We start from the raw sequence: 13,244 nt of genomic DNA, 5'->3' as shown, positions 1-13,244 counted from the left end.
AGCCAAATGCCATTTCTTTTTCAAACTTTGAAGCACAAGATGTCAAGGGTAAAGTCTGTAGCTAAAGGTGTTAGGACAAATCCACCCTGCAACTCTATCTTTGGGAGCTCCACGTTCATGGCTGGTCCCTGTCTCACACTTTCTGTGTGCACACACACCTTTACAGCCAGGAAGGAGCCTCCTGTGTATTTATCTTGCTTAAGATTTTCCCAGAAAAAGGCTCTTATGACCTTTCTGTGAGAAGCTTGAGAAGCTCTGTTGTTTGCAGAAGACTTTTGAAATTGAGCCATGCAGTCAGAGCATTGCCTTTCTTTGTCCTGAGATTCCAGTCAGGTTTAGCTGTGGTATAAAGACGGAGTTATCAGAGAAATACTTGCAGAACATGCATTTAAGCCTTCCAGTCTAAGACCAGGTTCTTGCCATTGCCAAGAGAATTTACTGCTGGCAAAAACAGAACTAAACTGAAGAAAATGGGGCAGAGATCTGAACTGGATCAGCTCCAGTAATCTGAGCAGGTTGGGTGAGGCTGTGATGCTCTCTGCACATAGAAAGTTCTGCTGAGCAGAAGCATTAACAGTAACTGAGCCCTCAAACAAACAAACACTGTTATTTCTTCCTCCAGCTTTTAAGATCATCAAGATTATATTGACCCAATATAATATAGCTGTTTAAAATCCCATATAATTATATGATTGTCTCTGCTGGATTTGCTTTCAAATTAATTCTACTCAATGTTGTGGCAAATTAATTTTGGAAAGTCATTAGAAGCATCAAAGTAATCCCATTGTAAATCAGTTTGTTGCTGCTATATGAGCCAAAACCTCAAAATAATAATAATAAAAAAATAGTTGTGAAGACATTAGTAACAGTAGCTGAAGGGTTAATTAGCCTTTAATTGAGTCATTACTTGACCAGACAAATTATAAACCTATTCAGTGAGTGCCATTTACACAAGTTTTTCCCTGATTTTTTCCTAAGGTAATAGGCCTAGCAGTGAGCTGGCTGCTGCTCCTGCAATGCTTCAGCAGCTGTCATTTTGACATATTTTCTGCTTTCTTTAGAAGAGAGAGGTTGATTGAATGTGAGAAAAGTGGAACTTTGACAGGCTGTCAGAATCTCTTGCAGCACAAACCTACCTGCCAGCTAACTTGTTTCAGGTTTATTTCAAAGAAGGTTTCCAGCACACAAACTTCTATTACTAGCCCAAGAAGGTCTTAAATAGGTATCTTCCATTTTTCCCAAAAATCTAAATTACATAAGTTTCCCTTCAAATAGGTTTAAATTTCAGGAATTCCATGTATGTCAGAGAAAGCAAAAACAAGTTCCCTTTGCCCTGTCCATATGCAAAGGTAGATGAAAGACATGCTCTTATTTACTACTTTCATTTTTTTTTTTTTTTTTTGTAATCAGCTATTTGCCCTAAAGTATGAGCAGCCTTCTGACATTCTGTAGTCCATTCATGAAGTGGTCAGGAGTAAACATGCTGTAAATGATTATCCCTCAATAGGGGCTCAAGCTGGGAGAGGTGCAGCTGTTGGTGTTAATGGAACCCAGCTGTTATAATTAATAGCAGACATTCCCCCCACAGCACAGGCACCTCCTGCCCAGCCAGCCTGTCTGGGGCAATCCCCACAGCACCTCCCTAAGGGCTTGGAAAGCCCCTCTGGGTGCTCTTTGCTTTCTGAGGTAGAAATGTGTGTTCCTGAGTCTTCATGTGCCAGGAGCAGCTGCTGCTGGTGGCCCTGGGCTCATTCCGTGCGTTCTCAGCATCCTCTGATTATCTGCTCTTCAGGTGGGACAGGGCCACTGCTCTACAGGGTTAAATTAGCCCTGGGAAATATTCACACAGCATCTTCTCAGCAGGAGCTTCTCATTTCTTTGGCCTGGAGTTTTCTGATAGCTATGTCTCCACCTAAATCAATAAATACCTGCAGAAATGATTCACTCAGTTCACAGATGAGTGGTCTTTACGAAAGCCAAAAGAAAATAGAAATAAAATGATCTAAATGAAAGAGGCTTCTCATCATGCTGATCATACTGAGAAATGTGTTCATATTGTCATTTTCACTTTGCTTGCATGAAAGAGGTTAGTTACAATATTTATTCATCTGCATTATCAAGTGCCTTTTGGGGCACATGCATAACCTTTTACATGTGCCAGCTTTCTTATTTGCATTTACCTATGTTTGCTGAATGGAAGTTCTTCTGCCAATGTGCAGGCTGTAATAGAGTTTTACCTATGAAAATCTCTTCTACAGTATGTACAGTGATTAAATCAAACCCTACATTCTACTCTGGCCCATATGATAATTGCCATATACCACCTCTTTCTCAGAAAGAGAGATATACCATCTCTCCAGATCTCTTCCTGCCAAAGAACTCACAAAGCTGTGTGACTGAAGGCTGTGCCTAGCCACAGCCTCAGCTACCTAAAAGTCTCTGTCCCTAAGGAACTATTTAAAACTAAATAGTAACAGAATGATGGAAAAGGCAAAGATTAGTGCAATTTAATTGACTGAGATACAAAGAGAGTTCCATGTCTGAGAGATATACTGGTGGCAGCAAACACACACCACACTTCCCCCCCTTACCCTTTGAATCCAGTGGTTTTGCAGAACACTTATCCAAATTGTCCCTCACAAAACACTCAAACCTCCAAAAATTATCACACTATTATGCCAGACACTATTACTCAAACAGGTAAGGCACAGCAATGAGAAGTTTTCCCCAAGACAATTCAGAATTCTTTCAGCAAGTCATCTTGCCTGCCTTACTGCTTTTTTATCCATGGTCTTTACAACTGAATATAATAATTAGTCACAAATGAAAAGACTGGGATTATCCAAACTGTGATTACCCAGTTAATCACTGGAAAAACAGAAGTTACTCAGAAGTCCACTCTGTATTGGGATTCTTTTCCATGCAGACATTAGCAGAAAAAGAGTGGAAAATTTTGAAGCCTGGTAGACAATTATGTGGTTTCATTGCTTGAAAGGAACAGTTCAGAAGCAAATTTTAGGGATTTCACTGTCAGAATAACGGAGACTTTTTATTTCATCTGAAGTGGAGAGAATTTGCTGCAAATGTAATAAGAGCTCTAAGATCTGAAAGTTATGCTTGCTACCTTTAAAAGCAGAACATGGCATTGGAAGTCCTGACCAGTAACTCCAGTCCAGGTTTTTTATCTGAAAGCAGGAATGTGATGGATTGTTAATGGTCATCATTCACAAAGAATTTCTTAGATTTATACGTTCATAGAATCTGATACTTCAGCCCAATTCAAGATTTCAAATAGTGCTGTTCCACAAAGATTTTATTAGAAAAATTAATAACTAAATTAATTTATGTTTTACTTTTCCATAGAAAAGATTTTTCATTTTCAGAAAGCTATGCTCAAGGGACATGTAAAAAGTCATTTCTAGAAACAGATTTTCATAGAACTTTGTTTTCCCTCATATTTCTTCACTTACTTAGCTACTCTTTTATAATTTTTACTTAACAAATTTAAGAGTTAGGCATAGTTTCTGCTTCTGCTTTCATACTTTGAACAAGTGTACAGTCTGCAAGATGTGCACATGAATCCATCTGTATGCAGAAAACCATGTGATATTCTGTGTAGAATAATAAAGGCAATATGAGGAGTGTGAGAATCTGTGCACAGTTTGTTTGAATGCTAATAAATCATGGAATCACTTTGTTTTCTCACCACTGGGACTTGCCACATAGGAAATATTAATTTCAACACACGGGAGTACCTTGTGCACAATTTTCCATACCTCCTCAAATCCTTGGCATTTGAGTAAAGAGCAGGCATGTCCTTAGTGGCAAAGGAAAAGGAGTTTTCAAAGCAAGTGCAGCAGGCTTATCCTCCCATCATTCAATTTGATGATGATGCTAATAATTGTTTAATTTTAGTTTTATTACTCTTACAGTCATATATATAAAATCTCTGTTGTTTTGGCTGAAAAAGACAAATGTTCATGTGGGTGTGGACAAACAAAGTAGCCAAGCTTCTGATTGCAAGTTAATTGAAAATTAGATTTTGTATCTGTATATTGCACTGAGGTTTGTATATTTAGTTGTATATTAATACATGTGTTTGCATATGTAGGAATGTACACACACATATTTATATTTGCTCATATGCTAAATATTTCTGTACATTTGTGTGTGTGCATTAATAGATATATGTATATACAGATGTGGTTTAATTCCTTCCTGAAATCATGTACTGTATTCATACTTTTACCAGAATCTTCCTCTAAGGCACTTTCTAAGCTACATGCATTTGAGGTAAGGAAGAGGATGGTCCTGCAGGCAGTGTTTTGAAGTGGAAATGAGAAAGAGCTAATTTTCTTCACAACAGTAGGCACAACCAAAGACCTATCAATATAGTACAGGAGAGGCAGAGGAGGCAGAAATATACTTTCATGTGAAATTGAAGTTGTCTAAGAATATCACTGTTGAAATCTTTAACATACTCCTCCTCTACAAAAAAAAAAAGTGAGGAAAAGTGACAAGCCTATCTTTTTCCTTTCCAGTTCAATGACAAAAATCTTTTTAAAACTGATTCTACTATGGGGTAGCCATCTTACTTTGGAACAAAAATGCTGCTTGTCACATTGGCCCTCTACTCCAAAGCATGAAAACACACAGACAAACCAACCCTCCTGGAAAAACTGTCCATAATTATTGTGGTACACCACCCTTCTTTCCAGGCCAAGAGCCAGCCTTTTAAAGGTAGAACTATTATTCCTCAGTAGAGCAGAAAAAGGTTTATGGAAGACTCAAGCTGAAAATGCCATGAGAACATTGTAGGCAGTCAGCAGAGAGCCCATGGAGGCAGGTTCATGTCAGCTGCTAAATGTCCTTTGTGCTTCAGCAAGATCTGCTGGGAATTAAATATTAAATCAGTGTTTTGGAAGGAAGAACACTTCACTGTCCATCTGTGGCAGCACTTCAGCATCACCAGGGGCTGTAGGACCCCTAACAAGTGCAAGGCTGAAAAGGTAAAGTGGTATTTTCCAACATAGTTTGTCTCTCATGGTAATGAAAGGAATTATTTTCCTTTCTGAATTGAAGTGAATAAGCTACAGGGAACAAGAATTGAAATGCACATCTTCAGTAACAGAGTAAACACATTTACATACCTCACTTATGCACACTATGAGCATCTTCTTGATAGTATCTGTATATTTGCAAAAGGACATTAATTTGGAAGTATAGAAGAAAAACTTTTTATATAATTTCTTGTGGAAAAATCATTCTGGTGATTATTCTAAAGACAATAATCCTCTCTCACATATTTCACTTTTCATCCTGAATGAGGGACTGGTTGAATTCTAAGGCCATTTCAGATTTGACAGTGTGCCACAGAGTAGAGGAAAACAAGCAGCAAAGCCAAGGAAGCACACTTGTCATCTCTCTCCTCACAGGAAAGATCATAAAGTAAACTTGGTTTCTCTTCCCTCACAGCCAATTTCCCGTTCTGTGCAGAACTCTCACACTGGTGTTGTATTTCAATTTTCTCCAAGCACACATCATGCTGTTGTAATTCTAATTACATGCATTTTCAGTAAAATACCAAATTGTTAATTTTCTTAATTAGCTTTGATATTTTAGCTTCCACATTGATCTTTCACTATTTCATGCATATTTCAGTTTGGAAGTGATATAGTTCTATATTGCATATACATTAAAAATGTGTATTTTTAATTCTTTTTTTGTTTCATACTTAGACATGAAATTTTCTTTTAAATTATGCAAACCTAATTTTTTTCACTAAGGAATAGTTATTCTTTCCAGAGCTGTTATAGGAATAATTATAATAATGATTGAAATGATGATTTGTGGTACACTGGTGTGAATGATACTTAAACACTGTTATTCATTCTCCTGGTCCAAGTCATTGTTTAGTACTTATGTACTAATTCTGACTTACATTCTGATGAAACTTCTGCAACATTTTGCTGTGAATCTTGATTCCCCATAAGAGGAAGCATTTCACAAACAGCAGTGTTGTCTGGAACAAAAACAACAAACAAATAAAAACCACAAACAAACAAACAAAGCATAAGAAAATCTCCTGAGTGTTATGACCTGAGTCCAAGCAGGCAGTGGGTTACTGAAATCCTTTGTTTGTGGTGTATCTGGAAGGCTTGACAGGAGCTGCTCAGCTGTGGGTATTAAGATCTACTTGCCTATCATGTTGGCCCTGCTTTGGGGTAGATATGTAGACTTCTCTTTATGCCATATGAGCAGAATACTCAGGATTGAGAAGACAGAAATTCTTTCAGTCATCTATCAAATACTATCACGGCTTATACCTTTTTCTGCTGTATGAAATACATTTTTTATGAACTTCCCATTGTACAGAGATATACAAAATTAACAAAAAACTTTTTTTAAAGGGAAACACATTTGTATTAAAGAATGTGTTTGTATTCACCTTTAACAGCTGATAGCATCTGAGTATTTTCTTTCAAGTCCCCAAAATTAAGAGGTTAGACCTCTATTATATCCCTCCCTTAGGCAGACAGAGCAGCCCTGGCTCACAGAGCTGCTGCTTTTACAGAAGCTGTTCCATAACGTTTAATCCTGCCCTGGAGAGTGCCAGTATAAATCTAGATTGGGAGGTGACAGCACTAAGATGAGAAATAAGAAACTACTTCTCTATTTATTTTTTAACTACTAAAAAAAGAAGAGATTTGTGTATTCCTGGTCAGTTTAGTTACAGTGAAGATGTTTATGTTCTGCTTCTGGCTTGCCAAGCCATGTGATTTAATTTCTTCTCCAAAGACTTATCTGCAAAAGTTTAGTAATATTTTTATCATAGGTATTTAGTGTTATGATATTGATGATAATAATAGTAAACCAAGAAACATGTGAGGCATAATGGGTTAATGCTTCTTAAGCACAGAGAAGTTCATAAAAGGAGGACACTGGAAAAGCAGAGTACAAAATTGTTTTGTTATTTTATTATTATTATCTAAAACTAGGATAATCACAATAAATATATGAGGCGGGAAATTCTGTGCAAGGCATTTTTACAGCACTTCATATGTTCTTTATATAGAAATTCTCACATTCTGTGTGTCCTTAACCTGTAAAATATTTAGTTCCTGGGTAGTTCAATAATGCATATTATGTATTAACATAAAATATTATGTTTTCCTATTGGTCCCAAATTTTTAATATTGCAAAATTGTGCCATCCTGGAATAAAACTCATGATTTCTGCTTGAGGTAAGCACAGTCAAAACAGTTATGTTTAAAATTTCTTTGTGGGAAAGAAAAGAAAGAGTTCAGTGCAGCTCAATCATAGCTGCATTAACCACTTCCTGAATGGCAAATTCAATCAAAATATTTTAATGAAATCCTTTAGCACATATGTAATATCCATATTTTGATATACTAGCTTTATTCATTAGCCTGCCTCAATAAAATAACCATCCTCAGCAATTTTTTTCTCATTCAACATGGCCAAGAAATTTCTCAAGGAAACAATACTTTGTTTTCCCTTGCTTGTGTTAAGCAAATAAAGTTGAAGTCATACCTAGATGGTGACCTGTATTATCAATTACTATTTGAGTCCTGGGTGGAGGGAAGCACCTTTGGCAATATGTCATTTACTGAGAATTTTATAAAAACAGAAGTGTCACTACCTGAGTTCAGATAAGGAAACTCAACCTGCCAAGTGCCTGATTTTTACAAAACTCTCCCTTTGCCCTACAACCTGCATTTTCATGTGGCTTTATAATATTTTTTCAATCAATAAAACTTGAGAGCCATGCCTCCTTGTTGAGATCTAAGGTTAAGTTACACATACTTTTTCTAAACAGAATTCTACAAAAGGCTCCCTGGGGACAGCTATTGATTAGAGCTGTGATGTTTGTCTCTATTTTGTGGCATTGAGGGGACAAGTGCACTAAACTCCTGCAAGTGCAGCCAGGGAGTTACCCTAAGGGGAAGGGCAGCACCTGGAAACACTGAACTCCCAGGAACAGAAAGTGAGGTGAGGAACTTGTCACTTTTTAGGAACAGCAGGAATGGTGCAGAGCTAAAAAAGAGGAAATTAAAAACAATTGTTGGATATTGTTGTGTAAGCAGTTACTGCAGCAGTAACAAAACAGAGGCAGAGCAGGCATGGAGCAAATTCCAGGTGCAGGGATGGAGTGTGGCTGTGCTGTGGGACTCTGCAGCAGGTTCACAACCCTCCCCCTCTTGCTTTGCTCATACCATGGGGCCCTGATTCACACTACCAGTGCCACTCTGCTAAATGCTGTTATGTTTCCTAGATATCATCAGCTCCTGGGATTATGGAGTATACACTTCTTGTCTGATCAAAGAGCCCACCAATGCACAGACTTTTGGGCAACTGCCCCAAAAAACAGAAGAAAGCAAACACTAGGCAGCTCAGGAATCACTGGGTCTTCCCTAATCACCTCTGCCCCTTTGGTCATTGATGGAGGACAAAGGATTTCCAGCTGCCAGTTTGTGTATATTAAGTGTATTATATGCACTGTGTTTCATTTTTACTTTGTTGAAATCTCTGGGAAAATCTGACAGGATTATAAAATGGAAAAGCAAGGATTACACACATCCTGAATAATCAAATGAATGGGTATATATTGCACTTTTAAATTTTCACCATACAAGTTATTTGAGAAAAAATATACAAGCTAGAAAAAGGGAAGCATTCTCCAGCTACTCATGTGCCAATTTTTTTGTTTGTTTGCTTTTGTAGACCTACACTAAGCACCTAAGTTAACTTCTGTAAAAAACCTGCTGTCTTTTCCTTCTAAACACACTTCTTTTCCAAAAGCTGAAATGAGAAAATGCATGTGGATAAAGAGAATGAGTAAGAAAATCATCCCAAGGAGATCTTGACCCTGTAATCTTTGACACTGCAGCCCAGCATGTTAATATTAGGCCATTGCATCACATCATGCAGAAAAGTGAATTTAAAGGGCAATGAACTCTACAGATTTTCCAGTCTTTCACACTTACAGAAACACCTGTATTAAATATATTTGTGTTAATGATTAAATAGCCATCAAAGGGTCCTTAATAACTGACTTGTGGTACCTGAGCTACCCAGTGGAAATGCAGTGGGGGCAATATTTTTACTTGCCTTTACACTGAAATGACATCTATGCTGAAGAATGAACAAACTTTGAGTTTTGTGACACATCATTTCAAATGTGCACCACTTTTCTGAGGAGAGCATCTCAAAACCTGGCTGAAAAGTCTGGGTTCTGTTTCTTCAAGCTGGTAAAAGAATGGCTTTGAAAAAGTGTAAGTGCCAACAAAAAGGGTTCAAATCAGTATGCTCGTATTATAACTCTGTTTATCTCTGACTTTTTCTCTCTGTAAATGAACAATGACTATGTTGGCAATGTTGAAAAATACACTGTGTGTGTATGTATCTATTTAAAGCACATGAATGCATTCTATTTTTCCCACAAGGATTATTTTTAAATGTTTTGCATATTCAATCACCACTGTCTTTACAATAACATCAGCAATGTGCTACAAAGACACTTCAGGGAAGGGAAAGTAGATTGTTAATAGTAGTGTATCACCTGCCATCTGGACACACTTAACACATGGAGAGATGTAAAGATTCAGCCATTTGTGGAATTTGATCCCAGAGCTCACTTTCAATCAGGTAAAGTCATGTCTAGGCAGGCACAGATGTTGTATGTACATAATGCAGTTCATTTAATTTATTGCCTACTTGTGTTAGAATAATGCTGTGCTGGGATTAGTGCAGAGCCACAGTGCTCTTCTGGGTGAACTGGTGACATTCCAGTTCAAAGGAGAGTGATCCATGCCATCCCCAGTGCACGGCAGCATGTATTTAAGAGCTTCAGCAAGGTGGGATATTCCCACTGATTTGGTCACAGAAAGGCAATGGAACAGTAATTTTTTTTTATCACATACCCACTGTGTGCATTGTGCTAAAAAATCCATAGCAGTATCATCAGACTTTTCCACAAAATAAATACAGCAATTCAGGCTATTCTTCCTGTGTATTGCAGACCAGTGCTGATATTTCCTATTCCTTCTGCCCATATCCTGCCTGTGGGCCCAGGGTGCACACCGTTTTCCTTTACCAGCTTTAGCATATATGGTCCTGAACATGTAGATGGAATCATGTGTGACATGCATAGCTTTAAAAGGTCTAGTAGCAGACTGCTGTAAAAAATCCAAAATCTAAATACATTCTGAGGTCTTCTTTTCCAGTTTATTTTATTTACATGAATGTTACATTTATGGAGGCAGCCATATTTAAAACACTCACATTTCTCTGCAAATTCACCACATCCTTATGCTTATTTACGTGGGTCTTTTTCCTACTCAGAAATACCCAAATTCTTTATTGTATTTCTTTGCATAAAAATACAACTCTTCTCCTCATATTCTTGGAATACACATTCAGGTAGCAAAAGCAACCAGTGACATGGTTTATAATGACCAAGCCAGGCTGACTGATCCATAGCTGTCCCTTTGTGATGCTGATGTGTCACCGTTTAGCAGTGCAGTGTGTTTGTGCAGCATATGCTCTGTCCTGAGCCCATATCCACTGCCAGCACTGTAACACCCCTCTCATATTTCACATGTGCAGGAAGGTATTGGTGAGGAAAAGTTGAAGGATGTATTCTGGAAACATGAGTGCTGGCCATTAACATCCAGCTGCAGGATGAGGATTGCACACTGTGGGGTCATGGCATGAGAGCCCTGCTCGTGGCAGAGGGAAGCAGGGAGGGGGCTCCGTGTCTGCAGGTGGAAGAGGGACAGGAGGAGAACTGCAAAAGGCTGGCAGAGGTAGACCAGTCAGTTTCTCCTCTCCATTGGCAGATGGCACTAAAACATTTCAGTCAGTTCTGTCCACGCCCAATCTGGTTTTGTTCTAAGGGAGCTGCAATCCTCCCGAGCCCACCATCTGTCACCCACCCTGCCATACGCACGAGGAGCTAGGCATGTACATCCTCCAGGGAAAGATGGTGGCATCCATTTCCAGAACAGGGCTGCTATTCACCACAACTGGGGATACTGAAATGTGCTAAAAATTCAGTGTTCCCCATCTACACATAGCATCTCTGCTGTACATCCTGTAGCTCAGGAAAGAGAGCTGTCTATTGCTTGGCCATTTCATTGATCCCCAAAGGCTGGATGTTGTCTGGAATATGCCACTCAAAAGTTGACATTTAAAGTGTAAATTTAGCATTTGTTAAAATTTGCAGTCTGTATGTGATATCTTCCCTAGGAATATATTACTCTTAAAAATTTTTTACCTAATGTCAAAATACCCTTGGCTACCTCTAACAGTAGCAAGCTTATCTTGCTTTCTATTTCTGGAGCTATAGAAGGTCCTCGTGAGTTTCTGCACAATAGAAGCATTGCACCTCCTTATTTCCCTGTTGAAGATGACTTTCCTTTTTCTTGCCTTTACTACAGATTCAGGCTGGCTGTCATATATTAGAAGCTGTGTAAACAAGGCAAGTGGTAGAGAGTTTTGTGCATTGCACATTAAGATGTAGATAAGGTCAATAGCAAATGAAACAGCTGAAATGAAATGAAACAGAGAGAGTTTGCAAGGTGTAATGGGGAAGCAAGTTTCAAATATTACTTGGAGTGATGCTGGCAGATTGACAGTCATCCACCAGGAAAAAACATCATCTCTTAAACTCCTAAGAAATTAATGTATTTGCCCTTTTTTGTACTTGTTTCAGATTTCATGGCTACTCATGCTGTCTTGCCCCACAGGATATTAAATAATAACAGTCTTCAGGCAGCAAAGAGAAGAACTAATTGTCATTATTCTTCTACTTCACCACTACTGCTGTAATTGGAAGTTATCTCCTTATAATTGCATCTGTAGTGAATAGTAATTATAATTCTTACCATTAGCATTTTCTTTTAATTAGTTTTTTCCTCTTATAAAATAATATTTTGTACTAGTTCTTGTCTGACTTAAGGACACAAAGATGGTCACTCAATTGGCACTATTGTCACTCTGTTGTTAATTGCAAAGGTGGATTTTGCTCAGCTCACAGTAAACCTGTGCCATGAGCAGTAAAATGGAGTCAGGGAACAGCTGGAGAACATGAGCTGTGAATAGGAGAGCAGAGCTTTCATTTTAATCATTCCTTAGTCTGTACATAGAGTGCTGAACATAGAGGCTGACTATTACTACTGAGTAGAGCTTTGAAACTAATTTAAATCAAACTGATTCACTTAACCAAAAAAGCTAGCTTGCAAGCTCCTATTCCAATCAAACAGAAATGCATCTTTAAAACCATATTTTTACATCAGCTTTTTGGCATATTTAAGTATGAGAGTGAACATTTTATCAACAGTGTATAACCTACACAGAGGACAGGATTCCCGAGCTCTCTCTGGAATGTTTTGTCCCAAATGAGAGTGAAAGTCTCATCTCTTATCCAAAAGCTCCGTTTTGTTACAAAAAAAAAAAAAAAAAAAAAAAAAAAAAAGTTAATTTCATTTTTAAAATATTAATATTCTATAATTATACAGCATGATGAAAAAGAGAAGTTGACTATGAAGTTTTATGAGCTTCCCTTCCTTATATATCATATAAGCATAAGGCTCTTTATGTGTCTGCTCACAAGCTGAGAAAATGCTGATAGATTTAGAAAATAATAAAGCATATTTTGACTGCCAATTTTGAATTTAATTTGAGCTGTAAATATTCATTAAATGCTATATCACTGTATGTTTGTGTCTTACCAGTATATTTTATAACATTCATTGGATCTAATCTGCAGTGTGAGATTGGGTTTTCAGCACCCAGATGAGTGAACGCTGGTTATTTTGTAAATCATTTTTCTGATCGAATTTTTAGACTAGGCAGAAGGAGCATCTGTAGCTGAAAACACATGGTGAAAGGGTCTGCAGTGCACAATCAGCTCCATAAGCACACTCCATAGATTGTGACTGACAATACCTGCAGAATCTAGTCCCACTGCACCTCCTGCTATATTGTTGCTCAGACTAAAGCTGCTATATGTGAGCTTTTCATCCTTTTTTTTTTAACCATCACTTTGAATCAAATGTGCTAGAAATCTCTCCTTCTCCTCATTTTTCAGTTTAGGCTTAGCATTGTGCTCTTTCTTAAGACTTTGAAAATCCTAATTTTCATCTGACACATAGCTTCTCCCAGCTCCAAATTTTGGCACCATAAATTTGATCAAAACTTCTTTTTATTAGCAGGGTGCA

The sequence above is a fragment of the Oenanthe melanoleuca genome, chromosome 13 (assembly GCF_029582105.1).
Source record: "Oenanthe melanoleuca isolate GR-GAL-2019-014 chromosome 13, OMel1.0, whole genome shotgun sequence".
NCBI classification, from domain to species: domain Eukaryota; kingdom Metazoa; phylum Chordata; class Aves; order Passeriformes; family Muscicapidae; genus Oenanthe; species Oenanthe melanoleuca.
The sequence above is the reverse complement of the archived record's forward strand: the minus strand, read 5'-3'. Positions refer to the sequence as shown.